Source organism: Hylobates moloch, unplaced genomic scaffold (assembly GCF_009828535.3).
Source record: "Hylobates moloch isolate HMO894 unplaced genomic scaffold, HMol_V3 SCAFFOLD_38, whole genome shotgun sequence".
NCBI classification, from domain to species: domain Eukaryota; kingdom Metazoa; phylum Chordata; class Mammalia; order Primates; family Hylobatidae; genus Hylobates; species Hylobates moloch.
In genome coordinates, this window is record NW_026652313.1 from 29,729 (window position 1) to 54,557 (window position 24,829).

At 39.0% G+C, this 24,829-nt stretch overlaps 2 long non-coding RNA genes across 2 annotated transcripts in view; both read left to right on the forward strand.

Annotated features, from left to right (window-relative positions):
- Positions 1 to 24,829, forward strand: part of LOC131382522 (uncharacterized) — an 80,404-nt gene that overhangs the window by 25,378 nt on the left and 30,197 nt on the right. The gene's annotated exons all lie outside the window — the stretch shown is intronic.
- Positions 7,461 to 14,908, forward strand: LOC131382523 (uncharacterized). Its single transcript, XR_009212069.1, has 4 exons — positions 7,461 to 7,580; positions 10,124 to 10,187; positions 14,092 to 14,226; positions 14,802 to 14,908. It is a non-coding gene; the product is annotated as an uncharacterized LOC131382523 (long non-coding RNA).

Consider the following 24,829-nt stretch of genomic DNA (forward strand, 5'->3'; position numbering starts at 1 on the left):
ACTTTTGAAGGATATCAATTTGGTATAAGATTTCTTTACTGAATCTTTATACTGATCATTTTTAGCTAACAATATGAATTTTAATAGATATATTTGTTTCATTATTTCAGTGGCACTATCAACTTACTATGGGAGAAACAGCAATAGTCAACAGGAATGTTAGTAGTTAGGGCTCCTAAATTGAAAAAAAAAGTTGCAATTAGGACTTTCTGTGCTAAAGAAATATTCACTGACCTGAATAAACAGGGCTTTTTGTTTATTCAGAAAGGTGTAAGGTGTGCCTGTATTTTGCGTTACTTGGGTGGTGTGTAGAAAATTGCCTGTTTTATTTCATAAGAGATACTGCCAAAACCAGTTGTTAAACTAGCACAGACTTAATGTCAGCCACTATTTTAAACCATATTGGTACATAAATGCATGCTTTTTTTTTCTTGGAGTTGTTTTCCTCAAAACATCCATAAATCTGGACAGTTTTCTGTTTTTAAGACTGTTCAGTGCCTGGCACATTGGAGGGATTTCCATAAGCATTAAGTACCAAAGTTCTGCGATTTTTCTGAGATAATTAGTGCCCATTCTTACTTTGGCCTTTAGGTCTGTTCAGTAAAAACTGTCTTCCCACTTCCTTTCCCAAACCTATTCCTCCCTCCCTCACCTCTCCTTTAGCTGGGCAGTGGAGGAGCAGGGTTCTCAAGAAGCTGCTGCTGTAGTCAGGTCAGTACAGAGCTCCTGTAGTTGTTACCCCTGTAGCCACAAAGATAGTTGGTGCTGATATATTCATTCAAGTGCCAACTATGTACCAGGCACTGTGCTAGGCCTGGGATTCAGAAGTGAACAAGACAAACATAGTTCCTGCTTTCTTTACCTTCTATTGGGGAGATAGGACAGAAACAGCCTAATACATGATTGATCATTTAATTGCAATCATAGTAGGTGTCACAAGGGAGAAATGCAGGATGCACATCAGTCAGTCTTTGGTAAATGAATGATGTGTTAGTTCATTTTCACATGGCTGTAAAGAATGACCTGAGATGGGGTAATTTATAAAGAAAGAGGTTTAATTGATGCACAGTTCTGCATGGCTGGGGAGGCCTCAGGAAACTTACAGTCACGGCAGAAGGCTAAGGAGAAGCAAGGCATACCTTACATGGTGGCAGAAGGGGCAGGGGGAAGTGTCAAATTTTAAACCATCAGATCTCATGAAAACTCACTATCACAAGAACAGCATGGGGGAAACCGCCCCCATGATCCAATCACCTCCCACCAGGTCCCTCCCCTGAAATGTGGGGATTACAATTTGAGATGAGATTTGGGTGGGGACACAGAGCCAAACATTATCAAATGAATATTCTTCATCTCAGAAGGGAGCACTGAGAGCAAACAGACCAGATGTCATTGCTCTTTGAAAAGCTACTGTTTTTGAAAGAAAACCTAGCTCAAGAGACTGTACTGTGATTTTTAAGAAGAGAACTTACTAATCTATTACTTGATGCCAAGTTGGGGGGAAAATCAGTTCATTTCAGAATATGACCTTTTACAGAAAATTCTTTTCCACATAAATTATGAAAAATACATCTCAAATATCTCACACACATCTAAAGTGTGTGAGAAAGAGGCACTATCCATTCACTGGTCTGTCATCTATAATTTCTTAGCATTTTGGAGAGAACTGTATCTCTTACCGCACGTTTCGGGAGACCAGGTTTACCGAGGGAACAGCTCCTGGACCTAACAAAATGGTTTATGGTGATGAAGTCAAAGCATGGAATGCAAATTACAAGTAAACAGATGAGCTAAGATTTTAGGTCCAGGCAAAGTTCATGTACTGAACAGAAGACTTCAGAAAAAAAAATAACAGGCAAGTTATGTTAAAAGTCTTATGTCCATCTTCCTGGTAGGGGTCAAATTAGTTCAAAGATTTTGAATTTGGTAAAATTTCAGCTTTCAGTCATGGGGAATGTCTTATCTGCGGCATATAGCTTCTCATTGGTGTCATCATTATGTCTGTGGTTGGTGTGGTTTCCCAACTGTTCATCCCCCCGGCAATGAGGAAGAGTCATGTGACTCTATGTGATATTTGATGACTATAAACCATCAAGGGTCCCTGCAAGAGTGTTTTAAAATTATTAATAGAAGGAGAGTAGTTGTTCAGTATTTGTCTTTTTCTTGGAACTCACTTTATTCCAAATGGTTTCTTCCATGTTCAACGAAAAAGAAATGCCCTTTTCTGACTACTTTGGGTTAAAGTTTTCAATAAGACCATTCATTTATTCAGTCAGTAAATCAATAATTTTACAGCATGGTCCTTTCCATCAAACTGCTCCTCGTGTAGGGGGAGAGTGGACACATAGGTAATTCCGGAACACATGGCCAGAGCAGTGATGCAGCCACGCCAGGGTATTACGCATGTCACCCAGAACACGGGTGAGGAGGGAAGGCACAGAGGCTCTCTGTGGAGGAATCCGAAAAGTGAAGTTAGGTGGGAAAGGAAGGGCAGTGATGTGGGGGAGTGGTTCAAGAAGAGCGGACCTCAGTGACAGATGTTCAGAAGTGAGAAATATTGTGTACTGATGCAAATGAGTGTCATAGTGTGCTGCCAAAGTGCAATCATGAACAGTACAGAGACCGATGAAGACAGTGACATAGTCAGGAGCAAGTTAATTCTTGAGTTCTGACCTTTAGAGGAGGAGGCAAGCCAGGAAGGAATTTAAATTTTGTCCACCCATCCCTTTACATAGTACCCAAAGCGACAAGGGCAGGTTTACATTTTGGATGGAAGATGGATGTGAGCAGGGCATGACCAGGCATGAATCTGTCAGGTAGCCCAGGAGAATGATGGTGGCCTAGAGGAGTGGAGTCAAAGTGGAGAGGAGGAACAGATTCCAGAATTATTATGGAGAAAAATTATCAGGACTTACCAGAAGGGATGAAAGTAGTGATGGAGGCAGTGACAACTCCAAATTTTCTAGTTTGAGTGAATAAGTAGAAGCAGATCAACTCAGACACAGCATGGAAGAAGCAGCTCCCTTAATGGGGAAGATAATGAGTTCAGGTGGATTCCAGGTTTCTGTGGGATCACCTGTGATAAGTAGAGGTAGACTTATGAAGATGGATGGAAATACTGTGCTGAAGAGCTTTTTCTGCCATCATTTTTAGGTTGTATTTGAAAATGTGTGAGTGGATGAGAAGGGAAAAGACCACAGGAATAAGGGCAGAATTGTAGGAAATTCAAACTCTGATTGTAAAAAGAAGAGCCATGAAAGAAGATACAGCAGAAGCAGAGGAGACCCTGGGGGGCTGAGGTTCACCGTGAAATAAGATGTCAAATAAGAAATAAGATGTCTACTTTCTTCAGTAGACAGCCAGTCATTGAGACTTGGTGAGAAGAGAACAACTAGAACAATTTAGGGGAAGAGGGAGGGGAAGGCAAAGAGGGATGGGTGGGAGGTATGAATAGGAGGTGAAGTGGAATAAACCAAAACATGCCATGGTTTTTGAAAAATTTGGATAAGGAAGAAAATGTGGCCAGGCACGTTGGCTCACACCTGTAATCCCAGCACTTTGGGAGGCCAAGGTGGTTGCATCACAAGGTCAGGGGATTGAGACCATCCTGGCCAACATGGTGAAACCCTGTCTCTACTAAAAATACAAAAATTAGCCAGGCGTGGTGGCACGCACCTGTAGTCCCAGCTACTCGGGAAGCTGAGGCAGAAGAATCGCTTGAACCCAGGAGGTGGAGGTTGTGGTGAGCCGAGATCGCACCACTGCACTCCAGCCTGGCAACAGAGCGAGACTCTGTCTCAAAAAAAAAAAAAAAAAAAAACAAAGAAAAGAAAATCTGAATAGTAACTAGAGGCAGATGAAGGGCCAAGAGTAGGATTTTTTTAGGATTCAAGAAGCTTGATCTAGAGAAGGGCTTACTGCTGTGGAGCAATGTTCTGGGGTCAGCAGTGATTCATTCCCAGAGACTAAAAAGGAGAGAGGATTGGCCTGCATATGTAGGTAGGGATGCACTTATACATTTAAGTGTGGGGTAGGGGGTTATGGTGGTAGTTGATGAAGTTTAAACCTGAAGGCCTTGTTCTCCATGGAGTCTTCTTTTTTTGGCTATTAAAAAAATGGTGGTAAAAGATATATAACAAATTTTACTGTTTTAATCATTTTAAGGGTATAATTCAGTGGTCTATGAAGACTTATTAAAAAATTCTGTCCTACAGAGAACTGATGAGAGTGATGGGAATGAGAAGTGAGCAGGGGTCTTGAGGAAACAAGGAAGGCCCACTTGAAGTTAGAGGCCAGGTGTTTGTATCAGCAGGTTATCCAATTGTTCTGTAGAAGAGTTAAGCCACCTTGATATAGGATCCAAGAAAAATTGGAATTGGGGCAACTGGCTAACCTTTTGGAAAAAGTAAAATTATAGCTATACCTCATAGCATGTAATAAAATTAATTCCAGATGAACTAAGCAATTAACTGCTTTAAAGGCCTGATATTAAAACACAGAATAAAATATACAGAAACATTTATATTATGTTTATAGAGTCTGAGGGTACAAAAGGCAGACTATAGCGGTAAGCATTAAGTTGATGTTTTGTATGTTATCACTTTATCTTTAAATGTTGACTCAAACTTATGTTTCTTAAGAGCAGCTCATGTTTATTCTTTGTAATTCTAATTCATTTTCAAACAGCATCACTAATGTTTTTTATTCCATCAAACTATGGACAAGTAAGGTACCAAGAAAATAAGACACAATTCCTGCCCTAAAGAGCTTATCATCTGGTTGGTGGGGAGAATACATAAATAGGTAATTTTACCCGAGTATATTAGGATGCAGTGATAGAAATTTTGAGTTAACCAATATTTAGGGATTACCTATTCGTTTTTTGTTTTGTTTTGTTTCTTTGTTTTTTTGAGACAGGGTCTTGCTCTGTGGTCCAGGCTGGAGTGTAGTGGTGCAATCTTGGCTCACTGCAACCTCCACCTCCCGGGTTCAAGTGACTCTCATGCCTCAGCTTCTCAAGTAGCTGGGATTACAGGCGCCTCCCCACCACCACCATGCCTGGCTAATTTTTGAATTTTTAGTAGAGATGGGGTTTCACCATGTTAGCCAGGCTGGTTTCGAACTCCTGACCCTCAAGTGATCTGCCCGCCTTGGCCTCCCAAAATGCTGGGATTACAGGTGTGAGCCACAGTGTCCAGCCAGATTACCTATTTGTGCTGATACAATGCTCGACGCTGGGTTTGGATACTTAACAAAGTTTAACAACTGAATGCAAAGCCTGTTAACATCAGGGAGGATTTTAGAGGGTGCAGTGGAAACACATATCTGGAAGTCTAAACTTCGAACAGGGATCAGGAAGGCTCAATAAGTTCACCTGAGCTTGAGGTATTGGTAGGAGTTAGCTTCTAGAAGTGCTAGATTTAGATTCCAAGATGCTGCTATTTTAGAAATGGAACGTCACACATTCAGATAAATTACCTCGGAGCACAATTACCACACATTTGACAATAAAAACTTTTCATTTCTAGCTTCTACAGCAATATGTAAAGATGGCAGGGTTTATGCAGTATGCTGTGGCTTGTTTCTGTCTAGCAGCCTAAAGGCTAACTCATTAAAATTCAAGGATGAATTACATGGTGGGTGGCAGAACAAATGTTTTCTTCACTGAGCAGAGCTAGGACCTTCAAGACAGTTTCTCCCAGAACCGAAGTCACTCTTTGCAGCTGTTCAGTAAGGCATGATTCAAGTATCACCTCCTCCAAATCTACCAGGACACCACCATCTCTTAATCTGCATTAGACCCATATGGTAATGACAGCAATAAGAAAAAAAAAAATAGAGAAATGCTGGTTACACCCTTGATTTTTCTTTGGAACCAGGTACATTTCTTACCTAGTTATAAAATATATTAATTTAAATATTAATTTGTTTAAAAAAAGCCACATGTTTCTAGTTGATAGTTTAATTCACAGAGAAGAGTTATTCCAAGAGATTTAAAGCATAATAATTTGAGTAGAAATCTCCTTTTTCTGTTTTGAGACAGCATCTTGCTCTGTCACCCAGCCTAGAGTGCAGTGATGTGATCATAGCTCACTTCAGCCTTGAACTCATGGGTTCAAACAATCTTCCTGCCACAGCCTCCCAAGTAGCTGAGATTACAGGGAGGCACCACCACAGCCAGCTAATTTTTAAAATTTTTTTGTAGATACAGAGTCTCTTTATGTTTCCCAGGCTTGTCTGGAACTCCTGGCCTCAAGCAATCCTCCCACCTCAACCACCCAATGAGTATAAATCTCTACTGTGGTGTATCCAGAGAACCAAAAGAACAGCAGAAAGCTTGGTTGAGGCATTCATAGTGTTACTCAGATTCTGTTGTGGGTATATTGTGGGATAAATGATCCATCATATAATGTTCTTATTCAATCATTACCGGTTTGGTTGAGTACCAGCATTCTTGGAGTGGGAGAAAGAAAACACAGATGTTCACATAAAATACCTGAAAAACAAACGCTGAATTTGATTGGAAGATTATATATGTCTATTTGTCTATCTGTACGTGTGCATTTGCATTTTTTTCTGGTGCTATTCTCTGTAAAGGCCTAGACATGGAGATCAACTCAGTAGCTGTGATGTCTCCTAATACTCAGATTCTTCAAATACCTTTCCTCCTAAAAGAAATTGGTGCTTCTTGAAGAAATGGCTGATTCTGGATCTGGAGAAGGAAATGAAAAAGATGAACCTAGAACATCTTGCCATATCAGACAGCAAGAAAGCCATCAGAGACTACTGCAGTCCTGTCTAAGGGACTTAGGAGCCAAACTTGGAGAGATTTTTGCTGGCCAAAAAAATTGGACAACTTGAACAATAAGGGCAATAGCTGCAATGGATCAATATACATCATACATACATATCCACATATGTATCCATGAACATTCACAAGTCTATACTGTCACTTTACGAAAAACACAACAAACTGGTCACATTATTTTAAAACCAACTCATTATTTTGAAAACGGTAAATAAGAGGAAAGAAATATTAATTCCACCTTTGTAATACATTACTGCATAACCAAATAGAAAATAAAATGACTTCAAAAAGAATCAAACTTATTCAGCTAAAAAAATAAACAAGGAACAACAGAATTAGGACATCAACACTTTGGAAACCTGATAAATCGATGAATCTAGGGACTGAAAATCCAGGGCTGCCAAAACCACAAAAAGAGTGACGCTGAGATATTTAGTGCCTCTTGGTGGAAAAACACACCACCATCCAAGAGTAGGTGTTATGGGACGAATCGTTTCCAAGTTCATATGGTGAATTTCGAACTCCCACTACCTCAGAATGTGACTGTATATGGAGATAGGGCCTTTAAAGAGGTAATTAAGTTAAAATGAGGTCATTGTGGTAGGCCCTAATCCCTCCTAATTGTGAGATCATAAGGAAATTTGGACAGGTACAGAGAGAGAACCATGTAAAGACACAGGGAGAAGATGGCCATGTACAAGCCAAGGAGAGAGCCCTCAGGAGAAATCAACACTGCAGACTCCTTGATCTTGAACTTCTAGCCTCAAGAATTGTAAGAAAATTCATTTCTGTTGTTTAAGCCACCCTGTCTGTGATACTTGGTTATGGCAGCCCTAACAAACTAATACAGTAGTCTTGCCCCCAAAAACCCAACCTGATGCAGATCAATCCTCTAAAGCCAACTGACATTGTGTAGGAAATAAGATGACCTCGGAACATGCTAAATGACATCATGAGATGTTATCAGAAAAGTGTACTGTAAGAAATTTTATAGAATAAAGGATCCTTTTTTTGTTTGTTTGAGACAGTCTTGCTCTGTCACCTGGGCTGGAGTGCAGTGGCACAATCTTGGCTCACGTCTTGAACTCCTGACCTCAAGTGATCCACTCATCTCGGCCTCCCAAAGTTCTGGGATTACACGTGTGAGCCACTGCACCCGGCCCCAGTTTTTTTCAACAAATAAGAGGAGAAGAGGGAGAAGAAGGAGAAGAGAAGCAAAGAGATGAGAGAGAACCTATGAATTAAAAGAAACTTAACCAATTGCAAGGTGTGGGACTTACTTGGATTGTCCTAACAGACAAACTTAAAAATTCCTAACATGACACAAATTAGACTTTTGAGCACTAAATATTTGGTCAAAATTTTTAAATTTTTAGGAGAAATAATTGTATGTTAAGAAAGAGTTTTCATATTTTCGAGAGTCATCAAAAGATATTACGGGGTGAGGTGGAGATTAGTAAGTAGGATAGAGATGAAATAAGATTGTCTATAAATCGATATTTTTTGAAGTTGAGTGATTAGTTCTATGGATCTTTATACTATTTTGTCTTTTTTGTGTATGTTTAAAATTTGCAAAGTAACTAAAATAAGTTGTATCAACTTTATTCTTAGTTAATAAATGTCAAGATTTACCATCCAGATAGATAAACTTATCCAAAGCTAAACTGAGTCCATACTGCTATACTCTCCCAAAGAACCGTCACTCCAATTGCTACCAATCAGCTCACAGAAACACTATCCTCCTTCCTTCCCTGTGTTGCCCTCTGATGTATAAATTAGCAAGTGATGCTGAGGAAGCACCAGCATGAAGAGAAACTAGACTTGGTTTAGTTTCAGAAGCCCCAAGCTGCTAGAATTGGAAGACCTTCCCGAATGTCTTATATAAAATCTCCCACCTCTCTGGGAACATCAGGAATTATATTCAACACTTCTAGTAGATGACCCCAGATGATCTAATAGGCCACATTTCTGGTAAGATTTTGGACAGCTGCCTCTGAGGCTGTGTGCGTGAGAAAACCTGATGTGATCATTACTCCATATAAATCATTTTTAAATACTGAATGAAAATCAGTAAACACTCTGTGTATTTTTACATCATGGACAAACTCTTGGCAACAGTAACCTTTTGCAGTATGTTATTCTGCCCGGGAAGACGACATGCTTGATTTAGAGTGCATGGCTGGTGTTAACTAGAAACCCAGCTGGAGCCCATAAGGGCAACCAGCAATGTCCTGGTGACGTCACTATGGCAAGGATGGCATTTTTCACGTGCTGGAGCTTGAGGAAGGCAATCTGGCAAATTAGCGAAGAAGTGTTCACTTAGCATAATGTGAGACCTTTCTTGTTGCAATTAATTCTTTAGAATAGTGGTAGAATATTTAACAAGCCCTTCAAGTAGAGGGGTGTATTCCTATGAAATCAAAGCAATAAATCAAACCAAAATAGTCACAACCTGAGGTTCGAAGCATATGGTGCATGTAATTTGGCTGAACTGCGTAATCTTTTTGATGCTTCCCTTATAGAGGAGAGCCCTAGAGAGTGGGCTTTTCCTTCTTAAAGGAAAAATAAATATGTTTACACTTTGTTATCTCTTTCTGCCTTTTAAAAATGGCATTTAAGCAATATTCATCTGTCCAAAATAGGTACACTGGCAATTTGGGATGACGTCTCTTATGCTTTCTTAAATACTTCTTCAGGGAGCGATTTCATTTTGATCCCCAGACAGCATGGGTATCGTACTAACATGAGATCATCCCATTTTGTTTAGAAAATTTAAATAATTCTTACCATTTTTGCAAAATAGTTTTGTCCATAGATACGCAGACCCATTTCATAAATTCATGTTTGAATTGTTAATGATGTAAAACAGATCATAAACATTTTTGCTGTCTTGGGAGGGAGGAAACTCCTAAGCAAGAATAAAAGATTTAAGCTGGTATAAAAAATTAACTTTCACATTTCATCATGAACGACTGATTATCCTTGGAATTTATTGCCATCAAATAACCTCTTAGTACCCATTTCACTCATGTACAGGTATAGTGGTGAATCAGTTATTGTTTATGCATATACTAATGTTTGTGCCTTTTGCCATGAGTCCGTATTACACAGACTGTTCACTTTCTTTGTGGGTTCCCAGAGGACCTCGTACATGGCTGAACACATAGTCACTGTGTGCTCAGTAAACTCTGGCCAAGACAATGTCTAAAGACAGAAGAAACAGATGGAAAGATTCTGGATCCCTAAGGCTACTAAGTGCCTCAAATTGTCTTGATTAATCAGTTGAATGTTACTTTGGACCTTTATTTTAAACAGGATGCCACCACTCAGAAGTAGAACCTCGATTTTCCCAGCATCCTGAAGACTGCACATAAAACAAGTAAGCATGACCCATGCCTTCTAGATAAATCTCTATAAGCTCTTGTGGATTTTGAGCACTAAAATTTTGCTTCTTTTTATAAACCCCTTTCGGTTGCACTTACCAAGAACCTCCCAGGCAACAACTATGCTTGGGTAAACTCCATTAACATTTAAATTTTTCTCTATTAATAATTGCTAAATATGGTTGTCCAGTCATTTGTTCATCCAAATACAAAATATAAAGATAACTTCCTGTTTTGAATCATCTCCATGACAACTGTTGATCCAGTATCAAATAAGTGTTCTCCCAGAGGATTAAGATGAAATGTTTTGCAAACAAGATACAACATTATCATGAATGATTCTACAGCGGCAGGGAGAAAAGGAAGATCAGTGTCTGAGAAATAAGGTTGGATCAGCTCAATGATGATACGTCTAAAATGGACCTGTAGCACTGGTTTCCCCCGTTTCTCCTTTGTGGTATTACCCCTTCAAGATATGCTCTCTTGAGAAGGGGTGGGTGATTATGCCTTATAGTACCTCTCCTAGCTGTGTGCACTGGAAGCCTAATCTCTTTTGGAGTAAAAAGGAGCAGCGAAGGGCAAAAGGGAGTGTTTTCTCAGGCAGCCAGTGTCGCTGAAATACCACATATGTGGCTGTCTGTGTCAGCAGTAACACCCACCCCACCTATGTGGAAAGCCAATGTAGACGAGGAAAATATGATTAAATACATCTTTAAAGCCCTAATTGTGATTCCTTGGAAGATTCTGTAGGTGTGGACTACACCATCACACACAAAAAAGATCTTTAAAGAGCAGAGGTCTTGTTTTCCTGTGAATGTTCCAAAGGGAAAATAACAGGGAAAGAAGGCTTGTTCTCCCAGAAAGCACACATCCTGCCAAATGGTTTCTAAATGTGTTTCTCAAAAATTTCCATGTGCCATCAATGGCTTTTTAGTACTTTTGGAAATGGAAAGAGCAGAAATCGGTACCACTGTGAGAAAGCAAACATTGAAGGAAACCAGCTTGCCGAGGAAACAGGTCGTGATTTAAGTCACAACACAGATATGGCACCGGTCCTCTTCACAAGCTTGAAATACATGAATACACAGAGTTACATCACGTTCTGATGCTGCAAGGAAAATGTTGAAGTCCCAAAGGGAAGTTTCCACATTATTTCTCTATTTGAAACTCAGGTGAATGACTGTTTCTGAGGTTTATATTAGGCAACTAGACTGACTCCCTGGAACTCAAACAGTGATTTTCTTTCTTTAATTTTGGAATCCAAAAAGACATTAATTTTGCCACTTATTAGAATTATTTTTAGTCAACCAGAGAATCTCCAGAAGGTGTGGGTCAGAATGCCAAAGAGAAGAATATAAGGTTTGTTTCTGGGCAAGACTGAAGCTGGGTGGTCAGTTATCCAGAATAACCATCTATTTTGATCCATTTAAGTCAACATGTTTATTCAAGCTCCTTGTTTTGCCAAAATACCGAGAGTTCATTGAATTGTTTGGTCATGAATCAAAATGGCTGACATGGATGCTACTGTGGGCTCAGCTCAAGTCACAAAAAGGCGGAAGACCAAAGACGCAGCTCAGCAGCAGCCCCAGCGGGTCCCTTCTTCAGCCCTCTGGAGTGTTTTCTTGGCTAAAGTATCAAAATTAAAGTGGAGTTTGTCCTGTTGGTTTTAGACATTATATAAGTAAGGCACAGCCAGTCCTTTCCTCACTGAAGGCTGAAGCCTATTTTATCTTCTCACCCATTTCCCTGCCTTTCAGGCCGCTAGGAAAATCTTGGTCATTTCTCAAATAACCAACAATGTTTAAGGAAAATTTAAATATGTTTCCTTATTTAAAATCAGTTCTACCACACTCCAAACCCTTTATCATTGTGCAGTCACAATTTCCGTCGCCAGAGATAGACACTTCTTTTTGTATCATTAGAGAAGCAAGCAAAATTGACTGAAAATGTGATCTATGTCAGGAATTCTGCTAGATGCTGAAGATACAAAAACGTAAGGAACGAATCCTTCCCTTTATCACAGATTTACTGAGGGAGGGAGTCCACATGACTACCCCATTTTTCGTGGGTATGAACAATGGTCTGTGGGGAAGACAGGAGGGAATCATTGTGTCCCAGTATTGCAGGTGGGTAGACACTGAGGGATGCTTTGTAGGAGAGGTAACACTTGAGCTGCATTTTCAAGGCTGTGTGGGAAATTGAAGAGTGTGGAGGTGGAGGCAGGAAAGGAATTCCAGCCATATGGGACTGCATAAGCCAAAGCATGGAAGGGTGAACCATCATGATGTCTTAAGGGAATGACTGGTTGTCTGGTATGGCAAAAACACAAGGGTATTGTTTTAAAAGTTTCGTGGGAAGCAAGGATGGAATTGCAGTACAGGGAAAATATTGCGTAGTGTTTTAAACTCCACACTGAAGATTTTGTGCTTAATTCTAATAGGCAATGAACTGTTCTTTTAAATTCTTTAAGTAAGGAAGTGATATAATCAAATCCATGTGTTAGAAAGAATACCTGATATATAATAGGTATAGAAAACTCTTTGCTGAATGAATGGAGCTGAGGAAGGAGAGACCGAGGGAGACAAGTTACGTGATATTGCGATAATCCTGATGATGGGAGCCTGAATTAGAGAGCTGGGGGTGGTGAGATAGCTTGAAGAACGACGCAATGAGACTTGGCAACCAACTAAACGTGGAGGGATGGAGGAGAAGTAAAAGTGAAAGCGAATTCTGATACGTCTTTCTTGGGTGGCAGAGTATATGGTTATATCATTGACCAAAATAGGGAACACAAGAAGGAGAGAGTATTTTGAGGGGTGACAGGTGGGTAGAGAAAGCAGAGAGATGGGGAGATAAGTTGAGAGGCAGCATTCCATAATAATAATACGGCTAACACGTATAAATTTTTACTATGGGTCAGATACCATTTTAAATGCTTTATAAGTATTAACTCATTTAATCCTCATAAGGGTAGTATTACATTATTGTTCCTATTTTATTTTATTTTTGAGACTGAGTCTGGCTGTCACCCACGCTGGAGTACAGTGGCACGATCTTGGCTCACTGCAGCCTCCACCTCCTGGGTTCAAGCAATGCTCATGCCTCAGCCTCCCTAGTAGCTGGGGTTATAGGTACCCACCACCACGCCCAGCTAATTTTTTGTATTTTTAGTAGAGATGGGGTTTCACGTGTTTGGCCAGGCTGGTCTCAAACTTCTGACCTCAAGTGATCCACCTGCCTAGGCCTCCCAAAGTGCTGGGATTACAGGTGTGAGCCACCATGCCTGACCTGTTCCTATTTTATAGATGAGATAATTGCATAGGTTTGGAAGGCAACAACTTTGAGTTCAAGTCCTAGCTTTTCTGCTTTTTAGCAGACTGATCTTGAATATGTAAAAAATGGGTAATAATACCTATTATATGAAATTATTAGAAAGATTAGGGATAATACATATAAACCAACTGGCATAGTGTCTGTAACCTCATATGTCTCAATACTTGCTAGGAAGTATTATCAGCTATGAGATGTCCAGTAAAAAGTCAGGCGTTTGTGTCTAGATTGTAAGAACTGAAAGTAAAAAATTTAAACATCAATATGTTGATGTTGGTTTGATCCTTGGATATAAATACTATTCCCTGGCCTGGAGGTGAGTGGCAGTGTACAAAGAGATAAGAATTGAGGGTAGAATTCTAGAAAATACCAATGGTAAAGGAACAGAAAGAATAAAAGATTCTTCCAAAAGAAATATAGATGAAATAATATTAGAGGTAGGAGGAGAGACATAGAAAAGTTTTGCAAGCCCAAGAGGAAAGGGTTTCTAAGAAGGGCAATGTCAACAATCACAAATGCGTCTGGGAAGCCATATATAAAAGTCTGAAAAGAGATGATTTTATCTGACAGAAAAGAGCTTGCTGTTGGCTGGGGTAAGAACCACTACAATGAAGTAATGGCAACCCAAGGCACAACTTCAGCATTTGGACGAGGGATAAATGAAGAAGTGGAAACAAAAGGAAAAGGCAATTTTTCCTTTAAATAGTGAGTCTCCATTTCATTTCACAATGATACAGTTTGGAAAGCACTTCAGGAATGGTGAACTAAGGACCTCCAAAAATATGCTCCTCCAAAAAAGAAACAAGAACACTGGCAAAAATCATCAAAATCACCTTTTTGAAAACACTGGAGGCGTGTTTTCACACTTGTAATCCCAGCACTTTGGGAGGCCAAGGCAGGCGGATCATTTGAGGTCAGGAGTTTAAGACCAACATGGTGAAACCCTGTCTCTACTAAAAATACAAAAATTAGCAGGGCATGGTAGTGTGTGCCTGTAATCCCAGCTACTTGGGAGGCTGAGGCAGGAGAATCGCTTGAACCCAGGAGGCGGAGGCTGCAGTGAGCCGAGATTGCGCCATTGCACTCCAGACTGGGTGACAGAGCGAGACTCTGTAATAAATAAATAAATAAATAAAGTATAAACAACAAACCACTGGAAATAAACCAAATGCTTGCAGCAATTCTTGGAGCATTTATTTGAGAAACATGGCTGAATCTTGGTAATAACAATGATTTTTGTGCCACTTGAAATTGTCCTATTCCCATCCCTCTCTTCCTAGCTCCATGACAGCCTTGAAAACCAGCAGCCTCACATCCATGGAAACTGAACATCAACAGCTTACAAGTCACTAGAAGTTGAACACAGATTTGAAGCTCTTTGAGAAGCCCTGTACCCAAAGAAATGTCATTTTTGACTTGTCTTGAAATCCCTTGAAAAGCTTCATTCTCAGGGCTTGTTTTTGTTTGACCCGACTCTCTGTGTGCTCTACCCCATGGGCATTTGCCAAAAGCAAAATATTAAGACACCCAAAGAAATGAGAAATGGCCCATACACAGGGTGAAAGAACAGTTGATAGAAACTATCTCTAAGGAAACTGAAACATTGGATTTACCAGACAAAAGCTTTATTTTTATTTATTCTGTATGTATATATGTATGTATGTTTTGACACAGTCTCGCTCTGTCACCCAGGCTGGAGAGCAGTGGTGCGATCTTGGTTCACTGCAACCTCTTTCTCCTGGGTTCAAGCAATTCTCCTGCCTCAGCTTCCTGAGTAGCTGGGATTACAGGTTCCCACCTCTACGCCCGGATAACTTTTGTATTTTTCATAGAGACGGGGTTTTGCCATGTTGGTCAGGCTGGTGTCTAATTTCTGACCTTAAGTGATCCACCCGGCTCTGACATACAATTCTTGAAACTGTTTACTGTTAAGAATTTTAATTGTCTTCCTTAAAAGAACACTGCATAAACAGATGTATTATTTATTTACACAAAGAAAAACAAATTGTACCTGGTATTTCTACCTGAAGCCAGGCTAGTCTTGAACTCCTGGCCTCAATCTATCCACCTACCACAGCCTCCCAAAGTGCTGGAATTACAGGTGTGAGCCACCATGCTTGGCTCAGACAAAGACTTTAAATCAGCGATTATAAATATGTTCAAAGCACTAAAGGAAATTGTATCTAAAGAATTAAATTATGAGAGTAATATTTTATCAAGCAGAGGATATCAATAAAAATATAGCAATTATTTTTAAAATTCTGGAGTTGCTGGATGCAGTGGCTCCACCTGTAATCCCAGCACTTTGGGAGGTCAAGGTGGGCAGATCACTTGAGGTCAAGAGTTTGAGACCAGCCTGGCCAACATGGTGAAACCCCATTCCTACTGAAAATATAAATGTTAGCTGTGTGTGCTGGCATGCACCTGTAGTCCCAGCTACTTGAGAGGCTGAGGCACAAGAATCACCTGAGTTTGGGAGGCGGAGGTTGTGGTGAGATTGTACCATAGCTCTCCAGTCTGGGCAAAAGAGCCAGACCTTGTCTCAATAATAATAATAATGATAATAATTTCTGGGCTGGGCGTGGTGGCTCATGCCTGTAATCCCAGTACTTTGGGAGGCCGAGGCAGATGGATCACCTGAGGTCAAGAGTTCAAGACGAGCCTGGCCAACATCATGAAACCCCATCTCTACTAAAATTGCAAAATTACAAAAATAAGCTGGGCATAGTGGCAGTGCCTCTAGTCCCAGCTGCTTGGGAGGCTGAGGCACAAGAATTGCTTGAACCCAGGAGGCGGAGGTTGCAGTGAGCTGAGATCATGCCACTGCATTCCAGCCTGGGTGACAGAATGAGACCCCATCTAAAAATAAAATTCTGGAGTTGAGAAGTATAGTAAAAAAATAAAGAATTTACTAAAATTTACTAGAGGAGCTCAAGAGTAGATTTGTGCTGTCAAAAAGTAATCAGTGAACTTGAATATAGATCAATTGAGATGCACTCTGACAGAAAAGAAAAAAAATGAAGAAAAATGAACAGAGCCTCTGAGACTGTGGGACACCATCAAGTGTGCCAACATAGCAAAATGGTAATCCCAGAAGTAAATGAGAGAGAGAGAAAGGGGAAGAAAGAATATATGAAGAAATAATAGCCGAAACTTCCCACATTTGATGAAAAACAGTAATCTATATATTCAAGAGGTTTAACAAACTCTGAGTAAGATAAGCTCAAAGATTCATCATAGTCAAACTGTTAAAAGGTAAAGACAGAGAATCTGGAAAGTAGAAAATGAAAAATGACTATCATATACAACAGATCCTTAGTAAAGGCTAGGCACAGTGACTCATGACTCTAATCCCAGTGTTTTGGGAGGCCAACACAGAAAGATTGCTTGAGGCCAGGCCTGGCCAGGAGTTTGAGAACAGCCTGGGCAATGTAGTCAGATCTCATCTCTATCCAAATAAAAATAAAAAATTTAGCTGGGCATGGTAGTGCATGCCTGTAGTCCTAAATACTCAGGAGGTTAAGGCAGAAGGATCACTTGAGTCCAGGAGCTCAAAGCTGCAGTGAGCTATGATCCCACCACTACACTCCTGGGTGACAGAATCTCTAAAACAAAACAAAACAAAACAGCCAGGCATTACAGGCTCATGCCTGTAATTGCAGCACTTTGGGAGGCTCATATGGGTGGATCCCTTGAGCCCAGGAGTTTGAGACCAGCGTGGCAACATGATGAAATCCTGTCTCTATAAGAAATACAAAAATTAGTCAGGCAAAGTCGTGTGCACCTATAGTTCCAGCTACTTGGGAGGCTGTGGTGGGGAGGATTGCTTGAGCTTGGAAAGTCGAGGTTTCACTGAGCTGTGATTGTACCACTGCACTCCAGCCTGGGTGATAGAGCAAGACTTTTTTTAACTCAGAGTGTGAGAGAGAGAGAGAGAGAGAGAGATTGAGATCCTCAATAAGATTAACATGAATTATCAGCAGAAACCATGGAAGCCAGAAAGCAGGAGGATGACATATTCAAAGTGCTAAAAGACTTTGAATGTCAGCCAAGAATTCTATGTATGCAGAAATTTGTAGTATGCAGGAATACTATGGTTTTATGCTTCAAAAATGAAAGAGAAAGTAAGATATTCTCAGATATACAAAAATTGAGAAATTTTTTCACTAGCAGACCTGCCCTGCAAGAAATGTTAAAGAGAATATTTCAGGCTAAAATGAAAGGACCATACACATGAACTCAAATCCACATGAAGAAATAAAGGGCACTGGTAACTACATAGGTATACTATAAAGTCAGTATTAATATATTTTTGATTTGTAACTTCTCTTTTCTACTATGTGATTTAAAAGATAATTGCATAAAACAATAATTATAAAATTATATTGATAGGCTTATAATTTAGAAAAATGTAATTTGTCTAAAACTAATAGCACAAAGGAGGAAGGAGGAAATGGAGTTATACTGAAGCAAAGCTTTTCATATGATGGCAATTAAGTTGGTATTAATCCTAACTAGATTATTTTGAAATAAGATACTAATGATAATCCCCAGACCAGCCACTAAGAAAGTAACTCAAAAACACGTACTAAAAGAGACAACAAAGGAATTAAAATAGTGTACTATTTAAATGAAATGCAAGGCTAAAATGATAGAAAAAAATCTACCACAAAAGCAAGCATGAAGAAACAGAGAAACAAAAAATATTTAAGACTTATAGAAAACAAATAGCAAAATAAGACATAAATCCTACCAAATCAATGACTATGACCACATTAAATGTAAATGGACTAAAAAATCCAATCAAATGCCAGAGATTGTGCTGGGTGTGGTGGCTTATACCTGTAATCCCATCACTTTGGGAGGCCAAGGCAGGAAGACTGCTTGGGGCCAGGAGCTTGGGACAAGCCTGGGCAATAGAGCAAGGCCCCATCTCTACAAAAAGAATTTTTTTAAGTAACCAGGCATGATGACATGCACCTGTAGTCCTAGCTACTCAGGAGGTTGAGGTGGGAGGATCACTTGAGCCCAGGAAGTTGAGGCTGCAGTGAGCCAAGATCATACCACTGCACTGCAGCCTGGGTGACAGAGTGAGACCCTGTTTCTAAAAATAAATAAGTACAAAATGTTTAAAAGTAAGAGATTGGTCAAAAAAAAAAAAGGAAGAAAACATAATTCAAATATACATTTTGCATAAGAGATATACTCTAGATTCAAAGACACACAAAGTGAAAGTAAAAAAATACATCAGACAGTAGTAATCAAAGAGAGAATGGTTACTCTAATATCAGACAATTTAGACCTCAAGACAAAAGTTGTTACGAGATAAAGAAGAGCATTTTTAAGAGTCTCCAGATCCAGCTGGAAAATATATTTTTTTAAAAAAGGGCATTTTATAATGATAAAATGGTCAGTCTATCAGGAAGACATAGCAATTATAAATAAATGTGTACCTAACAACAGAGCCCCCAAACACATGAAGAAAAACTGACAGAACTAAAGGGGGAAATAGACAATTCAACAATAATAGTTGGACAATTAAATACCACACTCACATTTTTTGTAAATTTAATTTTATTTTAGATTCAGGGGTACATGTGTAGGTTTGTTATATGGGTATACTGTGTAATTGTGGGGTTTGGGCTTCTAGTGTACTCATTACCAAATGGTGAACATTGTATCCAGTGGGTAATTTTTCAATCTCACTCCCCTCTGTTTCCTTTTTTGGATTTCCCAGTGTCTATTATTTTCATCTTTATGTCCATGTGTATTCATTGTTTACCTCCCACTTATAAGTGAGAATATGTGGTTAAGTGCTCCACTTTCAATTACAGATAGAACAACTAGGCAGAAAGTCAACAAGAAATTAGAAGACTTGAACAACAAAATAAACCAACTAGATCTAACAGAGATCTATAGGATACTTATGACAACAGAGAATGCATTCTTTTCAAGTGCTCATGGAACTTTCTTAAAGATAGACCATATATTGGGCCATAAAATAAGCCTCAGTACATTTAAGAGGCATGAAATCACGGAACTATGATGAAATCTTCAGCCACAATAACAATTAAATTTAAAATCAATAATTAAAAATTTGTAAATATTAAACAATAAACTTAAATAATCAATAGGTCAAAAAAGAAATCACAAGGGAATTAGAAAATATTTTGAGACAAACACACAACACATGAAAACTTTAGGGATGCAGTGAAGGTAATGCTTAGAGAGAAATGTATAGCTATCAATGCCTACAATAAAAAGGGAAGATATAAAACCAAGAACCTAACCTTATACCTTAAAAAAAAACTGGAAAATGAAGTACAAACTAAATTCAAAGCCAGTGGAAGTAAGGAAATAATAACTAATAAAAATAAAGAATAGAAAAGCAATCAGGAAAATTTTTTAAAAGTTGATTCTTTTTTTTCCAAGATTTTAATATTTTATTCTAAATTTTAGAAGTATAAAATATTCATTTAAAGTATATATTCTTGTAAATAGTTGTAGACTATAAAATGTTTGAAAAAAGATTCACTTAGTAATATACAAAATATCCATAACATATATGCATGTTCCCTGTATAAAATCCTACTATAATGGATCAATACTATAAAAAAGATACTAGTATAAGATAAGAAACATAGGGAAATTTGATTAGGAAAATTTGGGATGTAATGTATCACTTTATCTTTTAAATAGGCCCAATGAAAAACAATTTGTCAGATTTTTTTTTTTTTTTTTTACATTATGTAAAGGTCAAGTTTACATTAATGTAGGACATTTTGCTATGACATGTTGCAAGTTATTATTAAATTTAACAGAATTCCACATTGACAGACAGGAATTACAGCTTTCATAGAGTCACCATGAAGAATACTGTGATCAAGGATATTAGTATATTTGTGAATTCTTATTTATAATATATGGTTCATATTTATTCTAGGTAATTAAATTATTTTTATTATTATTATACTTTAAGTTTTAGGGTACATGTGCACAATGTGCAGGTTTGTTACATATGTATCCATGTGCCATGTTGGTGTGCTGCACCCATTAAGTCGTCATTTAGCATTAGGTATATCTCCTAATGCTGTCCCTCCCTGCTCCCCCCACCCAACAACAGTCCCCAGAGTGTGACTGTGTTCTCATTGTTCAATTCCCACCTATGAGTGAGAACATGCAGTGTTTGGTTTTTTGTCCTTGCAATAGTTTACTGAGAATGATGGTTTCCAGTTTCATCCATGTCCCTACAAAGAGCATGAACTCATCATTTTTTATGGCTGCATAGTATTCCATGGTGTATATGTACCACATTTTCTTAATCCAGTCTATCGTTGTTGGACATTTGGGTTGGTTCCAAGTCTTTGCTATTGTGAATAGTGCCGCAATAAACATACGTGTGCATGTGTCTTTATAGCAGCATGATTTATAGTCCTTTGAGTATATACCCAGTAATGGGATGGCTGGGTCGAATGGTATTTCTAGTTCTAGATCCCTGAGGAATCACACACTGACTTCCACAATGGTTGAACTAGTTTATAGTCCCACCAACAGTGTAAAAGTGTTCCTATTTCTCCACATCCTCTCCAACACCTGTTGTTTCCCAACTTTTTAATGATGGCCATTCTAACTGGTGTGAGATGGTATCCCATTGTGGTTTTGATTTGCATTTCTCTGATGGCCAGTGATGATGAGCCTTTTTGCATGTGTTTTTTGGCTGCATAAATGTCTTCTTTTGAGAAGTGTCTGTTCATATCCTTCGCCCACTTGTTGATGGGGTTGTTTGTTTTTTTCTTGTAAATTTGTTTGAGTTCATTGTAGATTCTGGATATTAGCCCTTTGTCAGATGAGTAGGTTGCAAAAATTTTCTCCCAATTTGTAGGTTGCCTGTTCACTCTGATGGTAGTTTCTTTTGCTGTGCAGAAGCTCTTTAGTTTAATTAGATCCCATTTGTCAATTTTGGCTTTTGTTGCCATTGCTTTTGGTGTTTTAGACATGAAGTCCTTGCCCATGCCTATGTCCTGAATGGTATTGCCTAGGTTTTCTTCTAGGGTTTTTATGGTTTTAGGTCTAACATGTAAGTCTTTAATCCACCTTGAATTAATTTTTGTATAAGGTGTAAGGAAGGGATCCAGTTTCAGCTTTCTACATATGGCTAGCCAGTTTTCCCAGCACCATTTATTAAACAGGGAATCCATTTCCCATTGCTTGTTTTTGTCAGGCTTGTCGAAGATCAGATAGTTGTAGATATGCAGCATTATTTCTGAGGGCTCTGTTGTGTTCCATTGATCTATGTCTCTGTTGTGGTACCAGTACCATGCTGTTTTGGTTACTGTAGCCTTGCAGTATAGTTTGAAGTCAGGTAGCGTGATGCCTCCAGCTTTGTTCTTTTGGCTTAGGATTGACCTGGTGATGCGGGCTCTTTTTTGGTTCCATATGCACTTTAAAGTAGTTTTTTCCAATTCTCTGAAGAAAGTCATTGGTAGCTTGATGGACATGGCATTGGATCTATAAATTACCTTGGGCAGTATGGCCATTTTCACGATATTGATTCTTCCAACCCATGAGCATGGAATGTTCTTCCATTTGTTTGTATCCTCTTTTATTTCATTGAGCAGTGGTTTGTAGTTCTCCTTGAAGAGGTCCTTCACATCCCTTGTAAGTTGGATTCCTAGGTATTTTATTCTCTTTGAAGCAATTGTGAATGGGAGTTCACTCATGATTTGGCTCTCTGTTTGTCTGTTATTGGTGTACAAGAATGCTTGTGATTTTTGTACATTGATTTTGTATTCTGAGACTTTGCTGAAGTTGCTAATCAGCTTAAGGAGATTTTGGGCTGAGACAATGGGGTTTTCTAGATATACAATCATATCATCTGCAAACAGGGACAATTTGACTTCCTCTTTTCCTAATTGAATACCCTTTATTTCCTTCTCCTGCCTGATTGCCCTGGCCAGAACTTCCAGCACTATGTTGAATAGGAGTGGTGAGAGAGGGCATCCCTGTCTTGTGCCAGTTTTCAAAGGGAGTGCTTCCAGTTTTTGCCCATTCAGTATGATATTGGCTGTGGGTTTGTCATAGATAGCTCTTATTATTTTGAGATACATCCCATCAATACCTAATTTATTAAGAGTTTTTAGCATGAAGGGTTGTTGAATTTTGTCAAAGGCCTTTTCTGCATCTGTTGAGATAATCATGTGGTTTTTGCCTTTGGTTCTGTTTAGATGCTGGATTACATTTATTGATTTGCGTATGTTGAACCAGCCTTGCATCCCAGGGATGAAGCCCACTTGATCATGGTGGATAAGCTTTTTGATGTGCTGCTGGATTCGGTTTGCCAGTATTTTATTGAGGATTTTTGCATCAATGTTCATCAAGGATATTGGTCTGAAATTCTCTTTTTTGGTTGTGTCTCTGCCAGGCTTTGGTATCAGGATGATGCTGGCCTCATAAAATGTGTTAGGGAGGATTCCCTCTTTTTCTATCGATTGGAATAGTTTCAGAAGGAATGGTACCAGTTCCTCCTTGTACCTCTGGTAGAATTCGGCTGTGAATCCATCAGGTCCTGGACTCTTTTTGGTTGGTAAGCTATTGATTATTGCCACAATTTCAGAACCTGTTATTGGTCTATTCAGAGATTCAACTTCTTCCTGGTTTAGTCTTGGGAGGGTGTATTTGTTGAGGAATTCATCCATTTCTTCTAGATTTTCTAGTTTATTTGCGTAGAGGTGTTTGTAGTATTCTCTGATGGTAGATTGTATTTCTGTGGGATCGGTGGTGATATCCCCTTTATCATTTTTTATTGCTTCTATTTGATTCTTCTCTCTTTTCCTCTTTATTAGTCTTGCTAGCGGTCTGTCAATTTTGTTGATCTTTTCAAAAAACCAGCTCCTGGATTCATTAATTTTTTAAAGGGTTTTTTTGTGTCTCTATTTCCTTCAGTTCTGCTCTGATTTTAGTTATTTCTTGCCTTCTGCTAGCTTTTGAATGTGTTTGCTCTTGCTTTTCTAGTTCTTTTAATTGTGATGTTAGGGTGTCAATTTTGGATCTTTCCTGCTTTCTCTTGTGGGCATTTAGTGCTATAAATTTCCCTCTACACACTGCTTTGAATGTGTCCCAGAGATTCTGGTATGTTGTGTCTTTGTTCTCATTGGTTTCAAAGAACATCTTTATTTCTGCCTTCATTTTGTTATGTACCCAGTAGTCATTCAGGAGCAGGTTGTTCAGTTTCCATGTAGTTGAGCGGTTTTGAGTGAGTTTCTTCATCCTGAGTTCTAGTTTGATTGCACTGTGGTCTGAGAGACAGTTTGTTATAATTTCTGTTCTTTTACATTTGCTGAGGAGCGCTTTACTTCCAACTATGTGGTCAGTTTTGGAATAGGTGTGGTGTGGTGCTGAAAAAAATGTATATTCTGTTGATTTGGGGTGGAGAGTCCTGTAGATGTCTATTAGGTCTGCTTGGTGCAGAGCTGAGTTCAATTCCTGGGTATCCTTTTTAACTTTCTGTCTCGTTGATCTGTCTAATGTTGACAGTGGGGTGTTAAAATCTCCCGTTATTATTGTGTGGGAGTTTAAGTCTCTTTGTAGGTCACTCAGGACTTGCTTTTTGAATCTGGGTGCTCCTGTGTTGGGTGCATACATATTTAGGATAGTTAGCTCTTCTTGTTGAATTGATCCCTTTACCATTATGTAATGGCTTTCTTTGTCTCTTTTGATCTTTGGTTTAAAGTCTATTATCTGTTTGGTTTAAAGTCTATTTTATCAGAGATTAGGATTGCAACCCCTGCCTAAAAGTTGATTCTTAAATGATATAATTGGCAAAACATTAGTGAGACTGACTGCTACAGTCTGAATGTTTATGTCCCCTCAATATTCATATGTTAAAGTCTTCGACCACAAGGTGATGGCATTAGAAGGTGGGGCCTTTGGAAGGTGACTAGATCATGAAGGTGGAATTAATGCCTTTATAAAAGAGGCTTGAGAGAGACCCTTCCACCCTGTGAGGACACAGGAAGAAAATGGCTGTCTCGGTGGAAGCAAGTCTTTACTAGACACTAAATCTGCTGGTGCCTTGATCTTGAACTTCCCATCCTCCAAATTTCTGTTATTTATAAGCCACTCAGTGTATAGTATTTTGTTACTGCAGTCCAGATGAACTAAGACAGGTATCCCCATCCCCTAGGCTGTAGACCTGTACCCGTTAGGAACTGAGCTACACAGGAGGAGGTGAGCAGCAGGCCAGAGAGCATTACTGCCTGAGCTCTGCCTCCTGTCAGATCAGTGGCAGCATTAGATTTTCATAAGACTG